Source organism: Scylla paramamosain, chromosome 4 (assembly GCF_035594125.1).
Source record: "Scylla paramamosain isolate STU-SP2022 chromosome 4, ASM3559412v1, whole genome shotgun sequence".
NCBI classification, from domain to species: domain Eukaryota; kingdom Metazoa; phylum Arthropoda; class Malacostraca; order Decapoda; family Portunidae; genus Scylla; species Scylla paramamosain.
The window spans coordinates 29,227,027-29,252,026 of NC_087154.1; the positions used below are offsets into that span (position 1 = coordinate 29,227,027).

The 25,000-nt window shown below is 41.3% G+C and overlaps 1 protein-coding gene across 1 annotated transcript in view; it reads left to right on the forward strand.

Annotated features, from left to right (window-relative positions):
* The window catches only part of LOC135099947 (uncharacterized), a 104,291-nt gene that overhangs the window by 24,177 nt on the left and 55,114 nt on the right, over window positions 1–25,000 (forward strand). Inside the window, exon 2 of the mRNA XM_064002681.1 lies at window positions 7,017–7,104. The gene's annotated coding sequence lies outside the window, so the exon portion shown is untranslated. The remainder of the gene's footprint in view (window positions 1–7,016; window positions 7,105–25,000) is intronic.

Consider the following 25,000-nt stretch of genomic DNA (forward strand, 5'->3'; position numbering starts at 1 on the left):
TTAGCTTTGATTTTTCTTTTAAGATTTTATTTTTCTTTCAAGATAAAAAAAAATACTAAATCCCGCTGACTTTTATTAAATATATATTTTTTTTAGTTATAGGATTTTTTTATTTTTTTTATTTCGTACATAAAAGCATTATTAGTCTCATCTTTGTATTTTGATTGGCTAAGAACTGTCAGGCGCTAACCATAAAAATAATCCCTAACACTTCTATATACGTGAATAATTCAGATACTACGTAGTTACTGGGTGCCACTTTGGTGTAAAAGAGTCGCTTAGATGTGGGACTGGGAGGCTCTCCAAGATACTGATTAAGTAGTTAATTGGGGGCTCTCTGACAAGCCTGAGTGGGTGTGTAGCCGGGTGGTGACGCGGACCCTGAGAGCCTGAAACCGACTCTCGGGTGTATCGGTAATCAAGCGAGACAGCCACTTCACAACGCGGTCTTTCTCTCTTGTAACACGATAGACTTTAGTAATGACCACGGTGCCAACTCCCATAAAGGTGACTATGGCGTGAACTTGATCTTGGTGGAAGGAGATGAGACTGATTAGAGTTGTGTGTGTGTGTGTGTGTGTGTGTGTGTGTGAGAGAGAGAAAGAGATAACTTTTGCAAACATGAAACTTTCATCTAGAAAGAGCTTTTGAGAGAAGGAAAGGCATATTTAGAGCAAGAACGGTGAATAAAATAGATGAATGGCACATGATTTACTTCACAAAATTAACAGGATTTCACAAACTGTACATTGTAAGAAAGATCTGAACGAAAACGCAACAGATCATATATTTTACTGGCTTTTTGTCGGAGCTTTGTCGCAGCCGCCCCGTCACGTGTGTCCTCACTTGTACCTTTCTTCTGGACGAGCTCAGGAACAGATGCCTTTTGTCACCAGGCGGATAAAAATGCCGCAGCCAGTATTGAGACAGGACGCTGGTGTCTGGGCGAATGTTTTCATTTAATGGGTGTGTCGTCCAGCACAACGACGTGGAGGACAAACACGCTGAGCTGCGCAGAGCCTTTTTATTTACTTTTTAATGTTTGGTAAGCTGTATATATGAGCGTGTGCTTAGCGGTGCCAGATGCCGTGTGTCTATATTGTTACATCGGGTCCTCGCTCTGGGGCTCCATTCTGTTCACGCCAAGCTGCATACTAATGGATGGCTTGCACTGAACAAAAAATACCGACTCGTGGACCTGAAACACAAACACAGCCGAGGTTTAACTCTACATTTTTCCTTTTATGAGCAAGGCTTCCACTACACAGGACATGGGTATGTATAAAGTAAAAAAAAATATCACCTGTACGGCGCAGGTTACTGGAGAGAAAGAGGTGGTCTGCTCTCATAGTGTGGGCGTTGTTGACTTCCCTGGCTTTTGATATTCAGAAATTCATTAATGATTTATTTCTAGAGTATAGGAAGATAATTTTTGTATCCATTATTTGGTCATATATAGCTCAGCACTTGGCTGGCAGCAAACGAAAAGTACATTAAAACAACTAATAATTAAAGATCCAAAATATACTCCAAACCATTCATAATACAGGCAATAACTGTAGAGGACTCGTACTCGAGATCAGTACTTATCTCTAGACTGCGATAGAACAGACCGATGAATCAATAGCCATAGCCGGTAACTTAAGGTCTTGAGGGATCTCTCCATAAAGTATTAGCTATGAATGTTGGTAGGGACGCAGGACTCGTGTCGTGGAGGAAGGTTAACCGTTCCCGCTGCCGCCACCGCTCGCCACAGGACAGACCGAAGCCTTTTCTGGAGAACAATTCAATTGTTTCTTTGTTAGTTTCATAAAAGTATGAACCCTGGCAAATGGATTCCTGTGTAAAATATTGAAATGCTTACATACGACGTAGCGCGTGATAGCATTGAAAGGGTGTGCATCCAGTTTTACGTTGAGAAAAACAATGTACGCATGTATATAACAATAGCCAGGTTGTGTTCGAGCAGGGTGAGACGCCGGGCAGAGCGGGAGAACAAGGCACAATCCCTCCACCACAGGGCCGCTGGGAAAGGTATCCGGATATTACAAGTACCTTGATCACTCAGCACCTGGCAACCACGTGAGCGTTATGTAATAATGCAAAGTACTTAGCGTAGGTAGAGGAAACCCACACAGTAGGTACACAATAAACAACGAAACTCTGGTAGGTTTAGGGTACGAAAAAGATTTAGGAATTATAGTTAGCTATGAAATCCGTATAAGAAAGCAATGCATAGAGGCAAGAAACAGGGCAAATAGGGTATTAGGATTGATTTTTTAGGAGTCTTAAAAGTAGAATGCCTGAAGTAATATTAAAGTTATATTTGGCGCTGGTCAGACCTCGTCTAGACTACGCTGTGCAGTTCTGGTCCCCACATTACAAGAAGGATATAGGTCTATTAGAATTAGTACAAAGGAGAATGACTAAAAGGATACAGAAGATGAGGAGTATTCCTTACGAGGCGAGATTGAAATTGTTAAATTTGAATTCTTTAGAGAGACGTAGGTTAAGATGGGACCTGACTGAAGTCTTTAGGTGGTATAAGGGTTATAACAAGGGGGACGTAAGCAAAATTCTTAAGATCAGCAAACAGGACAGAACAAGAAACAACGGGTTCAAGCTTGAAAAATTTAGATTTAAGAAAGAAATAGGAAGGAACTGGTTCTCAAATAAAGTGGTAGATGAGTAGAACAGACTCAGTAATCATGTTAGTGCTAAGACATTGGGAAGCTTTAAGAGAAGATTAGACGGGTTTATGGATGGGGATGATAGGTGGAAATAGGTAGGTATATTTCATATAGGGACTGCCACGTGTAAGCCTGGTGGCTTCTTGCAGCTTCCCTTATTTCTTATGTTCTTGTGTTCTTATGTAAACTTTCAACCACTCGAGTGAAAAGAAATATTGTCCGGTATTGGTGTGAGCTGCTCGAGGCGAGGAGACCTGGGGATTATTCAACTTTGTATACACACACACACACACACACACACACACACACACACACACACACACACACACACACACACACACACACACACACACACACACACACTGAAGTAAACTCGTTTAATAATTTCTATAGCTATATTAAAGTAGAAAAAAAAATAGCAAACAAAGATTAAAAAACTTAGCGTGGTACAAGAGACCTACATTTCCTGAGTTCCAAACGAACTTAATTATGTATATTCACTTGGACGAACATCTCTCGGGAGCCTCCTTTTAGAGGGAGAAGAAAAGTGAGAGGGAAAGAGAGGGGCAAAGCTAAATATGTGTCGAAATTATGAAGGTCGAGTGAACATCAAAAGTAAAACATTGCGTCCCAGTTTTGCTCGAGTCTTAACATTCCAGGTGAGACAAACACGCCTAGCACTGGCTGTGTCGCGCCTCAGCTTGGCTCTGTAAGAAGAAGAGGAGGAGGAGGAGGAGGAGGAGGAGGAGGAGGGAAGAGCTGAGATGTAGGAGAGTCCGTAGTGTGTTCTTGTTAGGTTGGTATTATTAGAAATCCCATCTACTGGAGAACGTTGCCATGTATGGAAGTGTAGCATTTGGAGAGACTTAGTAGGTTGTGGGAGGAAAGGAATGGTTTGCTTGCTAATGACATGGTCGGTGTGTGTAACAGTGCTGAGTACGAAAAGATATTTGTGGAAGTTTCATGTAAGAAATCAATTAACATTGAGAATGAAGTATTACAAATTTAAGTATTATATCAGTACATTACACTCAAAAGCAACTAGCGTCTCATGTGTTTGAGTTGTCGCACTTTGCTTTTTTATACATTTAACACCTATATAACAATTATGTAAGACCAAATACATATTTTTCATGTGTAAAATATAAATCTCGTACTTTTATTTATATAATTTCAATCAATACTAGAGAAAAATGGCAAATATTCATGCAATTCTTTTGTAATTAATTGTCCAAGGCGCGAAGGTACATGAATTTCTCAATCTCTCGGAAAGTTTGAGCAATACTGGTCTAGAGTACTGAAGTAACTGTCGTTGTCTGTTAATTAGGTGTACTGAATGTATTTCAACGGAATGTCGTGTTCGGAATTTATATAACAGCGTAACGTTATATACCAGTTTGTGTCAGTTTCGTTATAACCTACATCGATGTAATAGCAGCAGATTTCCGATACAACTTCATTAATAGTAAATTGCCGACGAAAGTTTGACATCAATAGTGGTGTGCGGAAATAAATTTGTTCCTGATAAGAAGGTTATGTGCCTCGTCGCGGTGGAGTCTCCCTAACGAGGCTCGTCAAGAACACAAGATGAAGCTCTCGAGGCAACCATTCTCTTCCTCCCCCGCCCCCCGACCAGGCCTCCAGCAGCACTCCCGCCCCGCCTTGGCTACTCAGCTGCCGCCGCCACGATATACGATATTAACTCGCCAGGTCGCGGTCGGTCCTCTACATAAATTTTGTTTCGATTAGGTGGCCGCCAGACTCTCGGCGCGCCGGACTAAAAATCGTCGCCCCGCACATCCTTCCCTTTGAGTCGGAATCGCAGCCCTCGGCGCGGGACTGTCGCCCCCTGGAGGAATTTTTAAGAGCAGGAGAGGGAAGGAGAGCATTAAGAGATTTTCCTCCTTTCGCAGAAGCTTCGTTCACGTATTATCGTATTTATTGTTAATTTACGGCATCAGTGTTCCGGAAAATTGTATTATCCACGGAAGACTTTGCCGCAGATTCCTCAGGGCGGCACAAAGCGCCCAACCAGCGGGGACTTGATCCGGAAGATTGTAATTGATCTTGGCCTTTCATATGTGCGAGGGATTCCTCTCATTTTTTATCACTGAGGGAGCATCGTCTTCCCGCTCGCCAGGGAGGAAAGGGAGACGAGGCGCTCCAAGCGTCTCACGGCTGACGACACTCCTTACACTTTTCAGCCAATACAGCAGTTTGATGGAGTTCTGTTGGTTCTCCGGGGTGTTGCTGTGCCCTCCACGTGGAAGTCATGTTTGGATGTTCTTCAAACATTCAGCAAAGACCTGTTATGTGGAGTAATCCTGTGGTCGAATGCCAGCAAGAATAATAATATGCCTCGGAAGTTTAGGGAACACTTATCACAACGGCTTCTTGCGTGACATTAAATAGATTGAAGTCCGGAAAAAGTAAAATTTTACAGATTTAGACACGTTTCACTCTAACAGAAAAAAGAAAATTTTTTTAGTGACACGTAATTACTATCGCTGTTGTTTGTGGTTTCTTTTCCAGAGAGATGAGTGATTGTTTAACGTGCCAGTTAGGTTAAATTAGGAAAGCTAGAAGAAGTGGATTCCGACAATAATTACGAATGCAAAAATGAAAAATTGAATTTTGCTAACCAGAAAGAAAAATATATGGTTGAAGTACAAGTCTGTACACACTTTGGCTTTGTTGGCACGGAATACAATCACTTCCAGGATGCTGCACCTTCATATCTCTTGCCCAGCTCAGTACTAACGCAGAGGTTCCCACGCGATAGTCTTAATTCGGCGCTCACACAACACAGACGGTCACAGCTTGTAGGATTAATGTGTCTGCCAAGCCGGCGGTAAACCTGCGGAACTTGGGGGTTGTAAATACCGGGCGAGAGTTGTGGAACAAAGCGCGTCGAAAGTTTGTTTGTTTGCTTGTTTTTTTGTTTTTTTATCATCTGCGAAATGAATGTATGCTGCAGCTCCCCGACTGAAGCTTTGGCGTGAAGAAAGGGGCGTGTGTACTGGATGTAATGAATGCAGTGTTAACTTCAACATATACTGAAAACTTTATATTTAAGGAGTTTCATCAGCACCTGCGTCGCCACTGTTGCCACCAATTCAGATATTTTCAGTCACTAACAGCATCACCATTACCATCACCACCACCACCACCACCACCACCACCACCACCACCTCTTCCACTAACCACTACCACCACAAAAACTGCAACCTTAACTATTTCCACCATAACCACCACCAGCATTTGTCACCACGACCACCACCACCACCACCACCGACATCTACAGTACCATCACCACAACAACACCAGAAAAAGCAACAACGGTAGCATCAGCAACAATAACAACAACAACAGCAACAGCATTTTTTTACAAACACTCAACTCTGACTTCTGGCTGGAGAAAAATACACTAATCCGCTCAGCACAGGCGAGAGGTTCTTTACTTTTGTCTTCTCATCTTTTTTTTTTTTCACAGTTACTTCCAATCGCTTGTAAGTGGCGCTTTGACAGAGAAGTGAATCGGTGCTGTAAAGTAAACTAAACAACTGACTGTCTTTTGGATTGTCTTACTTTTCCTACTCGCTGTCTTTTCCCCCGCTCTCCTCCCCTCAGCCTGGTGACGCACCCCTCTCTCCACCCTTGTTGTCATCCACCTTTCCCACCTTCCTGACCCTCGACACTTCTCACCCTTGAGTCTTAACCATTTCACGCTCTTGTTTTCCACCTTCTCCTCACACCCTCCAGTTTCGTCTCATGACATGGAACAAGCAGCGACGAGTGACTGTGACTATGAGCCAGCAGGAATGAGAGAGAGAGAGAGAGAGAGAGAGAGAGAGAGAGAGAGAGAGAGAGAGAGAGAGAGAGAGAGAGAGAGAGAGAGAGAGAGAGAGAGAGTCAAAGTGATGGATGAGGTAAGCTATTACTCTCAACAGTCTTGCCAAGGTAATACAACTTTTGACACAGAAATTAGTGGGATATTTGGTTGGAACGTTAATTGGAATGAAAGAAAAATCTGTGCTAAAAATGGACAGTAATGTATGTTCCGGAAGAAGAAATGAAAGTCAAGAAATTCACTTTAAAAAGATTATGAATAAGGTTAGAAATGGGAACGAGGAACGGAAGCATACCATGTTTTTAATACAGAGGAAGGTAGAAAGGAAGTATGCACTATTTACTTTACTTCACTTGCTTCTTTTATTTAAACTTCGCCATTGCTTACTTTAAAAATACACGAAAAAAAAAGCTTACTCGCTCTAATTTCAGGACGTTCATTGTACCATTTTTAACACTATTATTTATCACCTTCAGGATGTCAACAGTGGGTTCCAAGTTCCTAATCCAGCTCTTCATGCATCCCTCACCCTGCTCTTGAGGACGATCCTGAGCGTGCCTGGAGGTAAGCACTTCGCTCCTACCGAATAACAGTGCAATTGATCAACTTCAGCCAGCTACAAAGTATGCTGGTGTCCTTTTAGTCACCTTCACGCAATGGTGTCGCCTGGTGAAGCAACCCAATGGATCTGATTGATTTTCGTGAAGCACCCCAGTAGCCTGTGTAGCAATGTTCGTTCGTGGATTATTAAGGTAAAAAAAATTCATTCACACTTAACAGTCGTTGGTTTGATACATGGTTTCTTCATTGATGCCTCTATGATTCTTTGAAACCATTATAATCCCAAGGCATCAATTCGTTCATTTCGCGTCTTGCACCTCCACATCCACGTAACGTAACAGCATAATACGTTACGTGGCCGCTCCGTTATACGAGTATAGATTCTTCATTCACCTCCGGAAATTTTATGTCTTCTGCAGAGGTATCGGCAATGCCATATACTCCTGCTGGGCGAGTCTATAACATCTTGAGTCACGGCAGACGTAGCGAGACTCACCATTGTCATAAGGCACGCCACCCCCACTGCTGCTCAAGTGTGTCAGATTCTCTTAGGACTCAATGTTCTCACCACACGCATGGACACACAGCACTGCATCACCCACCAAGCCAAGTTTTCACGCACTTGCTTCGTCGATTTAACGTAAGAAATCTAATCACCTCTTAATGTTAGCCTTGCCGATCGTTAAATACTTCAGTCTTCCTGTGCGGTACTGAATCATATTTTCTCTTTTCTCGTATTTGTTTTTCGCAACTTCACATCCAGAAGTTTTCCGCGGGTTACATAATGAGCGTTGCCTCTGTGCACACGCTGCGAAGGTTACGATGTGTTTGCACCTCCTTGCGCTTTGTCCCAAGTTCCATGATCATGTCGGCATGTATATTCCATCTTTTCCAGTCTAAGATAATATACAGGCGAAAGAAAATGTACTTATTCATAGCAACTTCTTTCGGCTTTCACATTCATCATTAATTATTACAAAATTACTATATCTTTCTTACATTTTCTTTTCCGCCTCTCTCTTTTCCGTGAGTATATTGGTAGCGTCGAGCAGCGGTCCCCTCCAAGCCAGCGCCAGTAGCAGCCACACAACGGTGCCTCGGTGGTCGTGACTCCCTCGCTAATCTTGCTATTTATGCGGCTTGGTAATGATCTTGTGCGGCCCTAAGGAGGCGTTACTAGCGGTATTGTGGCTCTAATTTGGAGCTTGGCGGGAGACTACGTAAGGGAGGACCCCCACGTGATGCCAGGTCGTCTTCATCAGGGGACTAATTGGAGGTGTGGCAGAGGGCTGGTCGGGGAGCGGCGGGGCGGGGCGTGGTGGAGTTCATTGCAGGTCACGAACAAGTAGCCTCATTTGCAGATTGCCTGGCAGAAAGGCGGCAGACTGATAAATCATTCAGAGGATGTCTGCGCTGAATAATAGCGTATACATTTCATTTATTTATATCCTCAAATGTTCACGGAATGAAAATTCAGTGGATGAAATTGAATTCAGATAGTTGGAGATGGAACTTGAGCAATTTTGGATGATTTGATCATCGATAATTATCGATGACCAGATTATATTCTCTCTTCTAACTCAGTCAAGTATTCACGTCCTCGCCGCCACAGACACGCCACAAGGAGAGTTACACATTGCAGTCGCTCTCCATGTTTAGTTTAAGGAGATTAATCAGAGGAGCTTGTTCGTATTTTCAATCATTCTGTAACATCAGAATCACCAATTTCACCCTTACCATCGTCTGGAGCCCATCCAGCGGAAACAGTGGGTAGATCCGTATCTGAATAAAGTTTATAAAAGTAAAAACAAATCACTTGGTGGAGTGCGTCCCGCGTCATTCCAAACAATCCAATCTAAAACGTTCTCATTTCTGGCTGCCACGCGGGGTTGTCTGCTTTTTCTCTGGAAGCTACAAGGCAGGAAGGGAGTCATTTCCTGAGCCGTGACATGTTTTAAGCGGAAAGCAGGCTTGGTACAGTCGGCCTTTCCTCACTACTGTGTCGTATAAGCACACGAGACTTCTTGCATACCGAGGAGACGAGACTGCTCCTGTTCCCCCTCCCCCCTCTCCCACACCCGCAGCAACGAAGTCCCGCACCAGCCCGCGCCCACAGACACCACACATTGCCCATAACGCCAGTCCAGCCTCCCCACCCACTTGCAGGTAAACCAATAATGCCACTATTTGCTTTAGCCTGTTATCCAAACTGCAGGCCATGAAATTACGTCCGACAGAAGTGAGGCTCCCCGCCTCGTGCCTCCAAACGCTCTGCCCCATGCCAAACCCCCCCCACCCCCACAGCCCGCCGTCCATGATACATTCCACCAGCAGGTCACTTACCCAGGTAATGGAACTGCCACGAGATTTCCTAATGTAGCAGTGTTTGCCTCCATCTGATTTGATCAAACGAGTGTTGTGCTGGAAGACGTAACACCCGACATGCCCTTACCTTAAGTCGACAAACCAAGGCAGTAAGGAGATTGCCTATGCGCCGCTTCCTCCCTGACATCGAACATTGGACCTTTGAGTTGTGAGCATAGCGGGCTATGCTACGATATCAGACAGTTATTATTTTTTTGTTTATTTTTTTCATTTATTTTCTTTTATCTATTTATTTATTTATTTTTATTTATGTTTATTCATTTATTTATTCTATTTATTTATTTCACTTATTTTTTTTTGAGGCAAAGATAATTAATTCTCTATATTGTTGTTTAATTGGTTTGGCAGCGCTTTCCACAACATGGTAATGGCAGCCGCCCCTCGCTGTGAAAATACAGATAATAACATCATGACATGACGTTTGTTAGATCTCTCTTTTCTTAATTGTAATTTCCCATGTATTCGTATCTCACACTGAAACCGCTATATTTGCATCACTAAAGAAAACTTTGAAATATGATCAGTACTTTTGGATGTGCCTGCAATTTTCAGTGAATACTGCGCCGCTTGTATTATTGCAGTACTCAGGCGTCCCCTCCTTGAATTCTTGGCACACGTGGATGGATAGAGGGAAAAACTGCAATACATTATACTCGCACACAAAAGAGACTTGGCTGTTTTGGTACTTTTCATCCGGTGTCTTTGCTTTCATCCTTTCGGATTATGTCAGTACAGTTGAGGTCATGTGGCAAGAATCCTGTTTTACGTAGAAACAATCACTTTATGAACACAGGATCAGTATACAAGTCTTGTCAAATATTACATCCAGACGACATGTATGCAGTGATTACCTTGACTCTTTATTAAGGATATTGCAAAAAGAAAATATTCTCTGAGCAATTAATAGAAGAAATTATGTGTATAATGCTCATGAGTAAGAAGGCTCATGGGAAGATAACAAGAGAAGTAGACGATCAGTGGCTATAGAAAATCCAGGTATTTTTACCCACTCAAGATTAAATGTAGTTACTGTTACAAGAGTGAAAAATCTCTTTACGGTTGTACATAAGATTTTATAGAGTTCATGTTATCTGAGTATCATTCTTGGTGGGAAGTGGAAAATTTTCATAAGTTGTCTTATTCATAAAAAAGAAAAAAATAATAATAATACTGAACATACATTACATCCATAAAGTGTGTGTGTGTTGGGGGGGGGGAGAATCAATGCTGATTCTTGCAAGGGAATGTTGAACCCAGCTGGGACACAGAAAATGGGAGGCGGAGGGGAATAGTAGAGGAAAACAGGAGGAGGACTCAGCCTGCAGACACAACAAAGTGCTTAAGACCTTCACCCCTTCCTTCCCGGAGTGTTGTGGGCTGTTGTCGCGGCGCTGGCGGTGGTGTAGATGACACTGGAGAGTGTTCACGACGCCGTGCTCTCTCTCTCTCTCTCTCTCTCTCTCTCTCTCTCTCTCTCTCTCTCTCTCTCTCTCTCTCTCTCTCTCTCTCTCTCTCTCTCTCTCTCCTGAATGTGTGTGTGTGTGTGTGTGTGTGTGTGTGTGTGTGTGTGTGTGTGTGTGTGCGGGCGCGCGATCGTTTAATATATTACAACTACAGCTAAAGCCAAGAAGAACGTTGTTTGCAGCAATTTAGGAGAAAACACGCCATCACTTTAATTTACATGCACTATTTAATATGCAGAGTCAATTGCATTAATTCCTTCCACGTGATTGGCTGGCCCGCCCGTGACGTCAGGCTGCAGATGAGATGCATTTTGGTAAAGGAATTACATCTTGTTTTCTTCTTTTCCACCCTCTTAACCGCTTTAATCTTGGCATTAGACTGAAGGAAGATCTGGATTACTGGGAAATTGTCTTATATTTCCCTCATCTGGCGGAGTTACTGGGGGGAGAAGGAGGAGGAGGAGGAGGAGGAGGAGGAGGAGGAGGAGGAGGCCATGTTACATATTTTTAGTAATTAAGTATAAGACGTGCAAGGTTAGAAGCACTGCGTTTAAAGACTCGATCTAACTCATGAGGACGAGACACCTCTGAACAACAATGAGCAGGAAGGATTTGGTTTGGCCCAACATGTCGTACATCTCTTACAAAGGGTTGTTGATGTTTTGTTTTTTTTTCTTCTTCTTTTTTTCTCTCTTCTTTTCTTTGTTATTATTATTATTTTTTTCACATTTGCGCTCTATATCGGTGTTGATGTTCGGTGCTTTATTTTTCATTTTATGTTGTTTTCCACTTACGTGTGTTTTGTCCTGTGTTCCTTACCGTTTGTTCGTGTTGTGTTTTGGCAGTCCCGCTTTCATCGTATTGTTGTTCTTTCCACTTTGTTTCTTTGTTTCTTTTATCCTTTCTTTTTTTTCTTTTATCTGTGTTCCCGTGAAATGTTTCTCCTTTTCTCCTTCCCTGTTTTCTTTGCGTCGTGTGCAGAACTTCTCAGAATCATTAACATTCCCTTCTCCTCGTTTCGTCTTATCCTTTTCTCTGTTATTATCATCGTAGGTACATGTATTCCCAAGCTTTTGTCCGTCTATATCTGTCTCTCTGTCCGGTACGTGTCTTAAAAAGTAATAAATGTGTTCTCAGTAGAAAGGCCGGTCGTGTGCCAAGGAAGAGTTAATTAAATTTTAAGGCATTAGCAGATACTTATGTGGATCCGAGATTTCTCACTTTCCCGTCAGGAGTTCCTTCCCTTACATATTCTGCAGTGGTTGGGAGAGGTGTGTGCTTTCTGAGTGCCTTCTAGTTACGTGTTATTGTGTTGAGATTGAATTAAGATCATGATAGACCTCTCTCTCTCTCTCTCTCTCTCTCTCTCTCTCTCTCTCTCTCTCTCTCTCTCTCTCTCTCTCTCTCTCTCTCTCTCTCTCTCTCTCTCTCACACACACACACACACATACACACAATATGCATACATCATCATTATCATCATTATCATCATTACCGTCGTCATTATCAGCATCGGCATCCTCCTTTATGAATGGATCACCGAAGAAAAGCCTCCCCTAATCTTCGTCCATTCATCTGTGTCGGCTGTGAGTGGCGTTGCAGCGTGTGGGAGTGTGTGGGAGTCACGGCTGGGCGTAAGCTAATATTACCATGGAGCTTCGTGGCGAGTAACACATTAAGTCTGACTCCTCGCACTGGGCCTGCCTGGTATAGCTGCACTTCTCTAATATAGCTCCACTGATCTTCGGGATGTTCAGGCTCTCTCGCCACGACTGCGCTGTGCTCTCCTTTAAAGAGGATGTGTGTGTATATGTGAGCGAAGAACTCGGGTTTTCTCAAGTGTTGTAAATTTATGGAAAACTGGATATAAGATCGCTTCCTCCTTACCGACCTCACATTTTCTTCCGCGGCTGCAACATTTTAAACTCTTCCAAGTGTAATCAGGCGAAGAGTTGTGTCAGCCTCTCCCCTCCTCCCTCCCCTCTCCCCTCCCGCCCCGGAAGAAAAAGCTGCTCACACAAATTAAGACAAGTTTTAAAATGTTAATGGGACTTTTGCCTCCAAGTGGGTACAATATAGTTAAATGGCACTTAACGTCCCAATTTGCAATGGTAATTTCAGTTTGTGTAACTATTTATGACGGACAGAGAAATATGTGGTTCTGCACTGACCACCATCTGCAGGCCTGGCGTGCTTCAATAGTGATTAAAAAGAAAAAAAAAAATTATAACAGCTTTCATAATACCATGGAAAATATTATTCTTTTCTTTTAACCCAATCAGCAGAAAGTGCTGGAGGAAGAAGGCGTAGAGAAACAGAGGGAGAATGCGAGGAAAACTGAGAGGAAATAGAGACGAAGGATGACGCAAGGAAAAAAGATAAGTGAAACTGAAAAGACGAAAGGAAGAGGAGATATTTGGGTGAGAGAAAGGAAGGGAACAGAGAGAAGAGAAGAACATGAAGTGTTGAGAGAAGGGAAGGAAGAAGAAACTATGAAGTGGTGATGGCAGGATGGGGAGAGCGGGGGAGCATGTAAGATAGAAAAGGAGGGGAGAGAGAGAAAGAGGGGAGGGAAGAGTCGCGTTGAAAGAAGAGGAATTATGGGGACAATGAGGAGTGACGGACGACTACCGAGCTTAAACATTCACGAGCTCCCCACAACACACACACACACACACACACACACACACACACACACGCACACACACTCTTTGTCCCTGTTATATAATCCCAGTAGAAGTCGACAACAGCATCATCCTCCTCACTTCACTTCACTTCGCTTTGTTTTATTTCGTTTTGTTTTGGGGAAATAACTAAACTCATCGCGTGTTACTGAGTTCACGGGCGTGTATGAGAAACGTGACCCAAGGAAAGGTTAGGTAATGGAGCATTGATATTTTTTCATCTAGAGAGATTTTTTTTCTAATAAGAACAATTAGCAGATGGAAATCATAGATATAATGATTGAGAGAGAGAGAGAGAGAGAGAGAGAGAGAGAGAGAGAGAGAGAGGGAGAGAGAGAGAGGAGAGAGGAGAGAGAGAGAGGAGAGAGAGCTTTCATTAATTCCTACATACCAAAGTGGCTCATTGTTACTATTTTTTTTTTTTTTTTTGTATCACACGCCGAAAACACATATGACTAAAAACAAGAATAATTACCAAAATAAACGTACATCTCTCTTCCCCAGCCCCCCACCACAAAAAAGAACAGTGAATAAACAAACCACTTAAGACATATATCACAACGCAGATTTAACCCCATTCCCCTGAAAAATAAATAAGAACGAAGATAAATGCCCACAGCACCTCTATCAAAGCAACCCAACGTCAGAGTGATTGGTGGGCGTTCGTAAGGTGAGCGCGGCGCGGTAATGAGGTGCCGTGGATGTGCACATGAGCGTGGGCAGTGTCTGGTGCGAGGCGGCGCGGCGTGGGTGGCGTGCGGCTGCGGTGGTGTGGTGGTGGTTTACTGGAGGGCGTCTGTCGGGGTCACTTTGCTCATGAATCTTCGGGACGGCGGAGTGGGACGTGAAGTGAAGCCAGAGGGTGAATTTGCACATTTGTCTTGCTTGGATTCGCTGTGTCACGCCAGGCGAGGCCGAAAGCTATTTAGTATTTTAAGTAGAAGGGCGAGGTGGATCTGGAGAAGGAGGAAGGCAGCACGAGGGTTGATTTTCAGAACCCTGGAGGACGGAAATTTACTGCGTAGTTTCAAGGCGGCTAGAACTGTTTAATTGGGTTTTGTTTCTGAGATCGTATTATCGAAGATGACTCCTGCTATTACGTTTTTAATCACGTAAGTCACAAGTTCTCGGTAGATCATTTTTTTTCTTAAAATAACCTGGCTTAAACCGTTCCCAACTTTGTAGGTTTCCCAGATCACGTTACCCAAGATGATTGTTCCCAAGTATGTGAACTACAAATAGTTCTGTTGAACGTAAGAACTTACTGAATTTACTTCTTTAGTATCCAATGAAACGAAGCGCCTGAAATATACTCCAATATTATTGCCTCGACAGATAAAGTTGTCAACCAGGCAATGATATCGAAATTACACTCTTATTCATTTGACACAAAAAGAACGTTTATTATCATTATAACTCGCAGCAGAAAGTAGAGTAACTTTTTGCTGCAAATATAATGAATGTATAAATTAGATAAAATTCGCCAATTGAAACAACTTTGGGTCGTGATTGAGGCGGAGTGATCCATAAGCTGAGTAAACACGCAGCCGCCGCCAGCACGGCCAGGCAAGGGAGGCGATGCGATACGTCTGGTCTGAGGTAAACAACGCTTGTCCACCAGGATTAATTAGATAATACAGGTGGAAAATACAGTGTAGCTCTCAATTAGCATTTTTCCCGCTCTGACTACCAACACGACTCGCCGGATGGAAACACGAGCCTCGCACACACCCTTTCTCTCTCTCTCTCTCTCTCTCTCTCTCTCTCTCTCTCTCTCTCTCTCTCTCTCTCTCTCTCTCTCTCTCTCTTCATCGTCACCAACGCCCAGATATATTTACTACTATTGACAGAACATGTATTTCTCTTTATTTCTGTGCAGCGGCATTTACGTGTCACTCATCTCTCTGGCAGCACTCGCAAACCACACTACCGAGAGAACATTGATAGATTCTCTTGGCTTTCCTGCAGCAAATTTACCTGCTTGGTCCAGACACAGCGGGACGAGGCCAGATGTGGAGATGTGGAAGCGATAGATGAGGAGAGAGAAACTGGCGTGGAGTGAGGCAGTCCGACGAGAGAACGAGTGGAGTGGGAGGGCATATCACATACACATTACTGTCGATTTGTTCGTCTCCCTCTCTCTCTCTCTCTCTCTCTCTCTCTCTCTCTCTCTCTCTCTCTCTCTCTCTCTCTCTCTCTCTCTCCCTGGCTTTGTTCTGCACGCCTGGCTCCTCAGTACCTCGTGATGCAATGTGACGGACTGGACTTCGAGCAGGAATAAACCTCTGGAACCTTTAACGTAGGAGGCGGACGCTGGTGTTTCTTCAGCTGACACTTGCTCCTACAAATGACACCTAACACGTCTGTAGGTCAGGCAGTGTTGATTCATTGTTGTCGTGTTCTACATATTGCACGTTAAGTACATAGTAGTAATGATAAGGGCTCACACCACTAATTAAACAAATATGTATAGATAAATAGATGAATGGGCATATAGATAGATAAAGAAATAGATAAATAGGTGGTCATATAGATATTTTATTGACCACAGACTTGTTAAAAAATAACTATAAAATCACGTTACTCAAAACAATAGAATTATTATGTTCATATTTGAATGCAAATACTGACATGCAGTAAAAACAAAATTAATATAACTTGGGAAAAATGCAAAAATTAAAATGGCATAGCAATCTATGCAGGAGTACACCTTTTTACATATTTTGATTAGTTACGTGTCAAAGGCAATATTGTTATCACATCGATGACATTCAGAATTTACATAGTTCACTTAAGAGCTAAAGTTCATATAATATCGCTTCTCTTTAACATTTACTGACGTCTCCCCCAGTCCTCCTACGCCCTTCGCCCCGCCCTCGTCCCCACCCTTGTCCTCTGCCTCCTCCGCCTTGCCCCCGTCCTTCTCCTGACACGCACCACATCAGAACACGGTAGATTTTCCGGCCGAAGGAATAACAGTGCGCCTCGGTAGCCGTGAATTCCCGTCCGCGGCCAACGTCAGGGTCCAGACTCTTGAAATAAACAATGGAAGAGTAAAGGGAATGCTCGCCTCAGTGAGCTCAGCTCTTTGCATCTCAGACTCTTGAAGGATTCATGTGATATGAATAACGCGGTGGCAGATGCAAAATTCATCCACTCTTGTGTGTGTGTGTGTGTGTGTGTGTGTGTGTGTGTGTGTTTTTGGCGAATACGTATTAACTAGTAGCAGCAGCTGTTTTGGCAATCGTAATAGCAACAGCAATTAGCTATTATTGTCATTACAATTATATTATTATTTTTTTTTGTTATTATTATTACCATTATATTATCATATTCATTATTAATAGTATCATTGTTTTTAGTAATGCTGGTAGTGGTAATAGTAGTGTAAGTAGTAGGAGTAGTAGTGGTAGTAGTAGTAGTAGTAGTAGTAGTGGAGGCGTACATTCCTCACTCTATCGCCCTAAACCTTCTAAATCTTGGTTTAACACAGCCTGTTCTCGTGCTATAGATGATAGAGAGGTGGCCCACAAAAGTACTTCAGCCTTCCATCACCTGAATCTCGTGCACTTTATAATCCTGCACTCAGTCATGCCAAGTCTGTTGTTCTCCAACTAGCGAAAAGCTCCTTCATTAAAAGAAAGTGTCAAAATCTTTCAAGATCTAACTCCCTCGTGACATCCGGCACTTAGCCAAAAACATCTCCAATAACCTTGCTTTTTTCATCTTTCCCTCCTTTATTTCAACCTGATGGCACCACTGCCATCTCATCTGTTTCTGAAGCCGAACTTTTCGCCCAAATTTTTGCTAAAAACTCCACCTTGGATGATTCAGGGCTTGTTCCTCCCTCTCCTCCACCCTCTAACTGTTCCATGTTGCCCATCAGGATTCTTCGCAATGATGTTTTCCATGCCCTCGCTGGCCTAAACCTTCAAAAGGTTTATGAACCATATGGGGTTCCTCCTACTGTTCTCCAAAACTGTGCCTCCGTGCTTGCACCTTACTTAGTCAAACTCTTCCAACTCTGTCTATCAACATGTACATTTCCTCCTTACTGGAAGTTTGCCTACACTCAGCCTGTTTCTAAAAAATAATGACGTTTCTTATCCCTCATACTACCGTCCTACTGATTTCATTTCCTGCCTCTTTAAAGTTTTTTTTAATCTATCCTCACCAGGACGATCCTTAAACATCTATCACTTAGCAATCTCTCTGATCGCCAGAATGGGTTCCATCTAGGCCGCTCTACTGGTGATCAGGCTTTCCTTACTGAGTCTTGGTCATCCTCTTTTAGGAATTTTAGTGAGACTTTCGTTGTTGCTTTTCATAGAGTCTGGCACAAAATCTCTGATTTCCAAACTACCCTTCTTCGGCTTTTATCCTTCTCTCTGTAACTTCAAGTTTTCTCTCTGACCGTTCTATCGCTGCTGTAGTAGACGGTCATTGTTCTTCCCCTAAGTTTATTAACATTGGTATTCCTCAGGGTTTTGTCTTGTCACCAACGTTCTTCCTTCGTTTTTTATCCACTTCCACGCTGATGATAACACTCAGCACTTTTCCACGTCTTTTCATAGACGTTCAACTCTTCAGGAAGTAAACAGTTCACGCAGGGAAGCCACAGAACGCCTAACTTCTGATGTCTCAAATATTTCTGATTGTGGCAGAGCAAACGTAATAATGTTCAGTGCCTCAAAAACTTAATTCCTCCATCTATCAATTCTACACAACCTTCCAGATAACTATCTCCTCTTCTTTAGTGGCACTCAACTGTCCCTTTCTTCTACACTGAACATCCTTTGTCTGTTCTTTATTTATAATTTAAACAGGAAACTTCACATCTCATCTCTTGCTAAAACAGTTTCTCTGAAGTTTGAAATTAGGCGTCCTGAGTATTCTCTGCCAATTTTTTTTTTTTTTTACCCCGCAGCTTATCCGTCCTTGTATGGAGTGTATTTCCATTGTATGGGGGGTTCCACTCATACCGTTATTTTAGACAGGATATAATCAAAAGCCTTTCGTCTTATCAACTCCTCTCCTTTAACTGATCGTCTTCAGCCTCTTTTATCGCCGCAATGTTGCATATCTTGCTATCTTCTACCGCTATTTTCACGCTAACTGGTCTTCTGATCTTGTTAACTGTATGCCTCCCCTCCTCCCGCGGCATCGTTGCACAAGACTTTCTGCTTGCTCTCATCCCTATTCTGTCCACCCCCCAAATGTAAAAGTTAACCAGTATTCTCAGTCATTCATCCCTTTCTCTGATAATCTCTGGAACTTGTTGTCTGCTTCTGTATTTCCTCCTTCCTGTGAATTGAACTCTTTCAAGAGAGTTCCAAAACACTTATCTTCCATTATTTATTTTTTTATTTGCAATTCTCTATGGGACCTGGCAAGTGGGGCTTTTTTTATACGTTTTTTTTTCTCTTGCCCTTGGCCAGTGGCCTTGCATAAAAAATAGTAATAGTAATAGTTGTAGTACTAATAGTTGTAATAGTTACAGCAGTAGGAGTATTAATAGTAGATATTGTATGTTCATAGTGGCTGAGATGTGTTTCGTTGTTGTTGTTGTTGTTGCTGTTGTTGTTGTTCCTGCTGCTGCTGCCGCTGCCGCTGTTGCTGCAAAGCACGTCAAGATATGGAATTCCCAATAGTCACTCAATCTGATACCTCTCTCTCTCTCTCTCTCTCTCTCTCTCTCTCTCTCTCTCTCTCTCTCTCTCTCTCTCTCTCTCTCTCTCTCTCTCTCTCTCTCTCTCTCTCTCTCTCTCTCTGTTAAGCTTGAATATTGGTTTCGTTGCCCTTTCCCCCCTCCCCTCACCCATCCCTCATTCACCCCCAACACACACACACACACACACACACACACACACACACACACACACACACACACACAACTGTAATCAATGCTCATGTACCATACCCCCAAAAAACTCACCTCCCATCACCTCCCATCACAGCCCACCCCACCAGCTCTTCTCTCCAACAGTGTTTCCTCCTGTTGTCCACGTCCTTACTTTTCATTCCCACCCTCGCCCGTTTTTTAGAGAACAATTTCTTTCCTGGCCTGAGTCACCTTTGAGGGTTACGCTTGGCGGCTCCCAGTGTGATGGATTAGCGGCACAACAACTCGGACCCCTCACACTCCACTGCGGTCTCTTGATCTGGCCTTTCTTTGTCTCTCCAGGGGATTCCTTCAGGCTAGTTCCTTTTTTGTTTTTTTTTTTATTATTATTTTGGGGGAGAAAAGGATGAGGTTGTTTTTGTATATTCGGGTGATGTCACGTTGTTCTTCTCTTCCTCTGTCGTTTCCTCACTGTCAAGCTTTGGCCAGGTAATGACATTTTGATATTTGTATGTAGGAAAGCAGGTGTTTTTAGGTACTTTTTTTTGAGTAAATGTTTGGAGTGAATGTGAGATGAATCTAGACAAAAAAAATATTTGTAAAGTAAATATATAGACAAAATGTAAATCAGGGTTTCGTACTAAGAAATCAACAATAATGATACTATGATGAAGTTTTTTTATACTCATATGTTCAGATTGCACGTGTGAAAACTAAAGACAAAAATGGAAACATAAGGAGATAACGGTGAGGTGATAGGAAGATAAGGATATATATATATATATATATATATATATATATATATATATATATATATATATATATATATATATATATATATATATATATATATATATATATATATATATATATAAAATTCTGCTCAATTCACTGCTCTTAAAAGGACGATTTTAGAAGATTCCAAAGAATATTCGCTTGTTTATTTCTAATTCGCAATAACTTAAATAAAAATAAATAAGGATCTTAATGGATACACTTATGAAATTTCTCTACAGACTCAACTGATATTAAAAATTAATATAGAAATTATTGATCTGTGGACTCGAAAAAAGTTATTCATATTTTACTCCTTGTAGTGGCCATCTTTACTTACTCTTCGGCATTCAAGTAGCTATTAAGTCACCATCATGTTAGGTCACGGGGATCTGGGACGCCCTATGCAATGGGAAGCGAGGTATTCACGTAAAAAGTAATAACTGGTTATGATACATTGAGTGCTTGTGTGCCCATGTGATAAGGAAGGGAATGTGTGTGTGTGTGTGTGTGTGTGTGTGTGTGTGTGTGTGTGTGTGTGTATGTGTGTGTGTGTGTGTTGGAAAAGTGTGCGGTAGTTTGATTATTGGTCTTCATCCTTACCATCTCCACCTCCTACTCCTCCTCCTCCTTATTTTCATTCTTCTTCTTCTTCTTCTTCTTCTTCTTCTTCTTCTTCTTCTTCTTCCTTTTTCTCTTTCTCCTCCTCCTCCTTCTCCTCCTCCTCCTCCTCCTCCTCCTCCTCCTCCTCCTCCTCCTCCTCCTCCTTCTCCTCCTCCTCCTCCTCCTCCTCCTCCTCCTCCTCTTCCTGCCCATTATAGCACTTAGTCTCCTCTCTCTCTCTCTCTCTCTCTCTCTCTCTCTCTCTCTCTCTCTCTCTCTCTCTCTCTCTCTCTCTCTCTCTCTCTCTCTCTCTCTCTCTCTCTCTCTCTCTCTTAACCCTTCTTACCAAAACCACAACCACAGCTAATATCCCTTCCTCTTCTTATCTCTCCCTATTCATTCTCACTCCCTTCTTCGCTCCTCTTTCCCTCCCAACCTCCCAACCAATATATATATATATATATATATATATATATATATATATATATATATATATATATATATATATATATATATATATATATATATATATATATATATATATATATATATAAAAAACGGGTGACATTATGTAGAGGCAGGGCAAGCTAGGAAGTTCACGTGGAAAATAAGATATGAGATAGAATTTACACTTTGAAGAGAAGCAAGTGTGAGGTTTCTTACTCTCCCTAGAGAATGACGTGAGGGAACCACTTTTCACGCCTTCCAAGTCTTCGGTCGGCCTGGGGTGAAGTGAGAGGCACGAGAAGAGGATTTGGTGAGAAGGTTGGGAGGGAAAGAGGAGCGAAGAAAGGAGTGAGAAAATATATATATATATATATATATATATATATATATATATATATATATATATATATATATATATATATATATATATATATATATATATATATATATATATATATATATATATATATATATATATATATTCATTGCGCCGCCGTCCTCTTGTCCTCCTCCCCTCTTCCCTTATCGCTGAAGAAATAGTGAAAAGTTGCAAATCTGTGCTTAGCGTCAGCTAGAAGAATCTGTTGGTACGTGGCACGAAATACAGACTCAAAGAAACAACGATAATGGAATACAAATGGGTGCTAATTCGATGTATATTTCCTCTCTGATTCCTCTGTATGTCATTTCCTGGGAAAGATGAGGCTGCTCTTATTATTTCCGATTAAAAAGGAAAAATCTGAGGCCATTCGCTCGAGGCTGTTAGGAATTGAAATGAGTTTTGTATTTTTCTCTTTATTAATGTTTTATCTTTCCGTTGTTTCATGACCAACAGAAAAGCGAGATCGTGTGGAACCTTTGTTATAAATGTGCTGCGTTTACATGAGCTTTAGAAACTCCTGAATAAAGAATATATTCCTGTGTTTTAGTGCGTGGGATTTAGAATTTGAGGAAACGTGTTGCATGAATCTGGAAACACACAACATTGCCAACACCTGAACTCAAAGAATTTATTTATTTATTAATTTATTTTTATTTTTTTATTTATTTTTATTTTTACCTTTCGATATATATATATATATATATATATATATATATATATATATATATATATATATATATATATATATATATATATATATATATGAGGAAGGAGTCTTCATTGCCCTCAATACTTACAGGGGAATTATATCGTCATATAATAATATAATAATGTTGCAGATGTCGCCTTGTATTCAGTCCGTAATCCTTCATTCAATCAACCCCGTAGGATGAAAGGTGACAAACAAAACAATGCACACACAAATTTCAGAGACAGAAAAATAAAAAAATAAAAAAAACAAATCTGGTTCTGACATCGTCATTGTAAAAAGTAAAAGTGAGTAAATAAGGCAAATCACTTTATTTTCTGAACCATTATGATATTCTACTCACACGGAAATAGAGGAAAGCAACTTGTTCCAGAACATTTTGGTTAAATGGAAGACGATGTGACTATTTTTTTTATTTTTCTCTTTACATGGAGCTTTGAAGTATTGAAATGCACGTTTTTTGTACCCTGACCGCGAAAGGTCACACGTGTAATAGACTCTACAACCTCTTTTTGTAACCAGTTTCATATTTTGTTGAAAAGGTCATCCATCAGATGACGCTGAAGTATACATCATCATCATCAGAGCCAACTACTACTACTTTTGATTTAGGTCACAGCGGCAACAGGACGGCTGGAAAGCAGGCTTGAAGTAAACATACAGGAAGGAAGATAACCATACCAAGGTTATTTACTAAGATTTGCTCCCAGCTTTACTGAACATTAGGTATATTTAAGACAAGAACAAAGATTTTATTGGAACTATTAAAAAGCTTACAAGAACGCAGATCACCAGTGGATCGCCCTTTGGGGAATCCATATTATTGATTATATTCAGGATTATGAACAAAACGAAGTTAGAAGAATTGAAGTGGTCATGTTGACTGTTGGCGGTTTTTTTTTTAGCAAAGTTTTTTTTTTTTTTTTTTAAATTGGAAGTTTAACTGGAGAGTTTCACTACGTAATGTGAGTATAAAGGTTAATTTTTCGAGAACAATAAGACTCCATCAGAAATATAAGCCTCCATTAGAACAACAATATTTATAGACCTCAGAAGGAAATTGAAGTGAAGAGAGAGAGAGAGAGAGAGAGAGAGAGAGAGAGAGAGAGAGAGAGAGAGAGAGAGAGAGAGAGAGAGAGAGAGAGAGAGAGAGAGAGAATACGTCATAGGTAAGGAGATATTCAGAAAGTAAACACTTCTATCAAACTCAGTCAATGACTTTGGAATGTTCAATCTACAACAAACCTACATGCTGGTAAGCCGCTTTTATCTTAATAATTAGAAGGTTAGCTGTAATGCAATGCAATCTCTCTTATGAAGAGACGAAGAGTATAATGGTCGTATTTTTAAAAGCTTTGTTCTCTTGTAAGAACTATTTTTAAAAGCCATAGAGATAAATAGTCCGGTTCTCATTTTTTTCCACATTGATGATGTAGAATCCATTTAAAACTATCAACAGAAATATGAACACAACTACCAAAACTCCACCAATCTCCACTAAAACCTATGTAAATTTATTGCGATAGACAACAGTGTGTTTCAGCACATGGGGGCACGTGTTCCCCAAAGCATAAGGACAAATATATTGACAAAAATATTGGCTTTAGATGATAGCTGATGGACATGAGCTTTTCTCAGGACAGATTGAACAGTAACATAATGAAAGGAAAGCGGTAAAAAAAATTTTTACATAAAATTACTAAGAAAAAAAAATATGAAAAAATTAATACAGGCAGAAAGCACGACACAAACCTCACATATGAACATAAAACGAGCATAGTGCAGAAGAATTGCGGAATTTTTTAGGCAAGAAACCTCGTGAGGATCGGAAAATTATGAGTAACTGAAGAGAGAAGCGGTGTAAATATTAGATCTCGCCGGAGCACAATGCAATTCTTCCCACGTTTTATTATTGTTATTTTTTCCCCTTTTTTTATTAGCTTTGGCATGATAAATGGTGAGAGAGAGAGAGAGAGAGAGAGAGAGAGAGAGAGAGAGAGAGAGAGAGAGAGAGAGAGAGAGAGAGAGAGAGAGAGAGGGGGAGGGAGAGAATGCATATACTGTAATATCTGATTCTCTCTCTCTCTCTCTCTCTCTCTCTCTCTCTCTCTCTCTCTCTCTCTCTCTCTCTCTCTCTCTCTCTCTCTCTCTCTCTCTCTCTCTCATTGTATTTACTTATCTTTCTATCTACGAGTATCTATCTATTTATATATCTATCTCTATGTAGCTGTCTGTTTATATCTATCATCTATCTTATTTTTTTATTTATTCACTGATTCTTCCTTTTACTGAAACTTTATGCATGGACTGAAACGAAAGCAGCAAAATAAACCCAAATAAGACCACTGTAGAATATCGTTGCCCCATCGCAGAATCCAGCCAATACTGTCATTTATTTTCTTTAGTTACCGGCAGCCCTGACCGTCTCTTTGTGGCCCCGACACCTTCCTATCATCCTCTCCCCGTACGTAAAAGACTGAAAGGATGAATATGTACTATGATTTTGAGGTTCATCCTGTGTTTGCTGGCTGGTATATTTGTGTGTAAGTCTCTCTCTCTCTCTCTCTCTCTCTCTCTCTCTCTCTCTCTCTCTCTCTCTCTCTCTCTCTC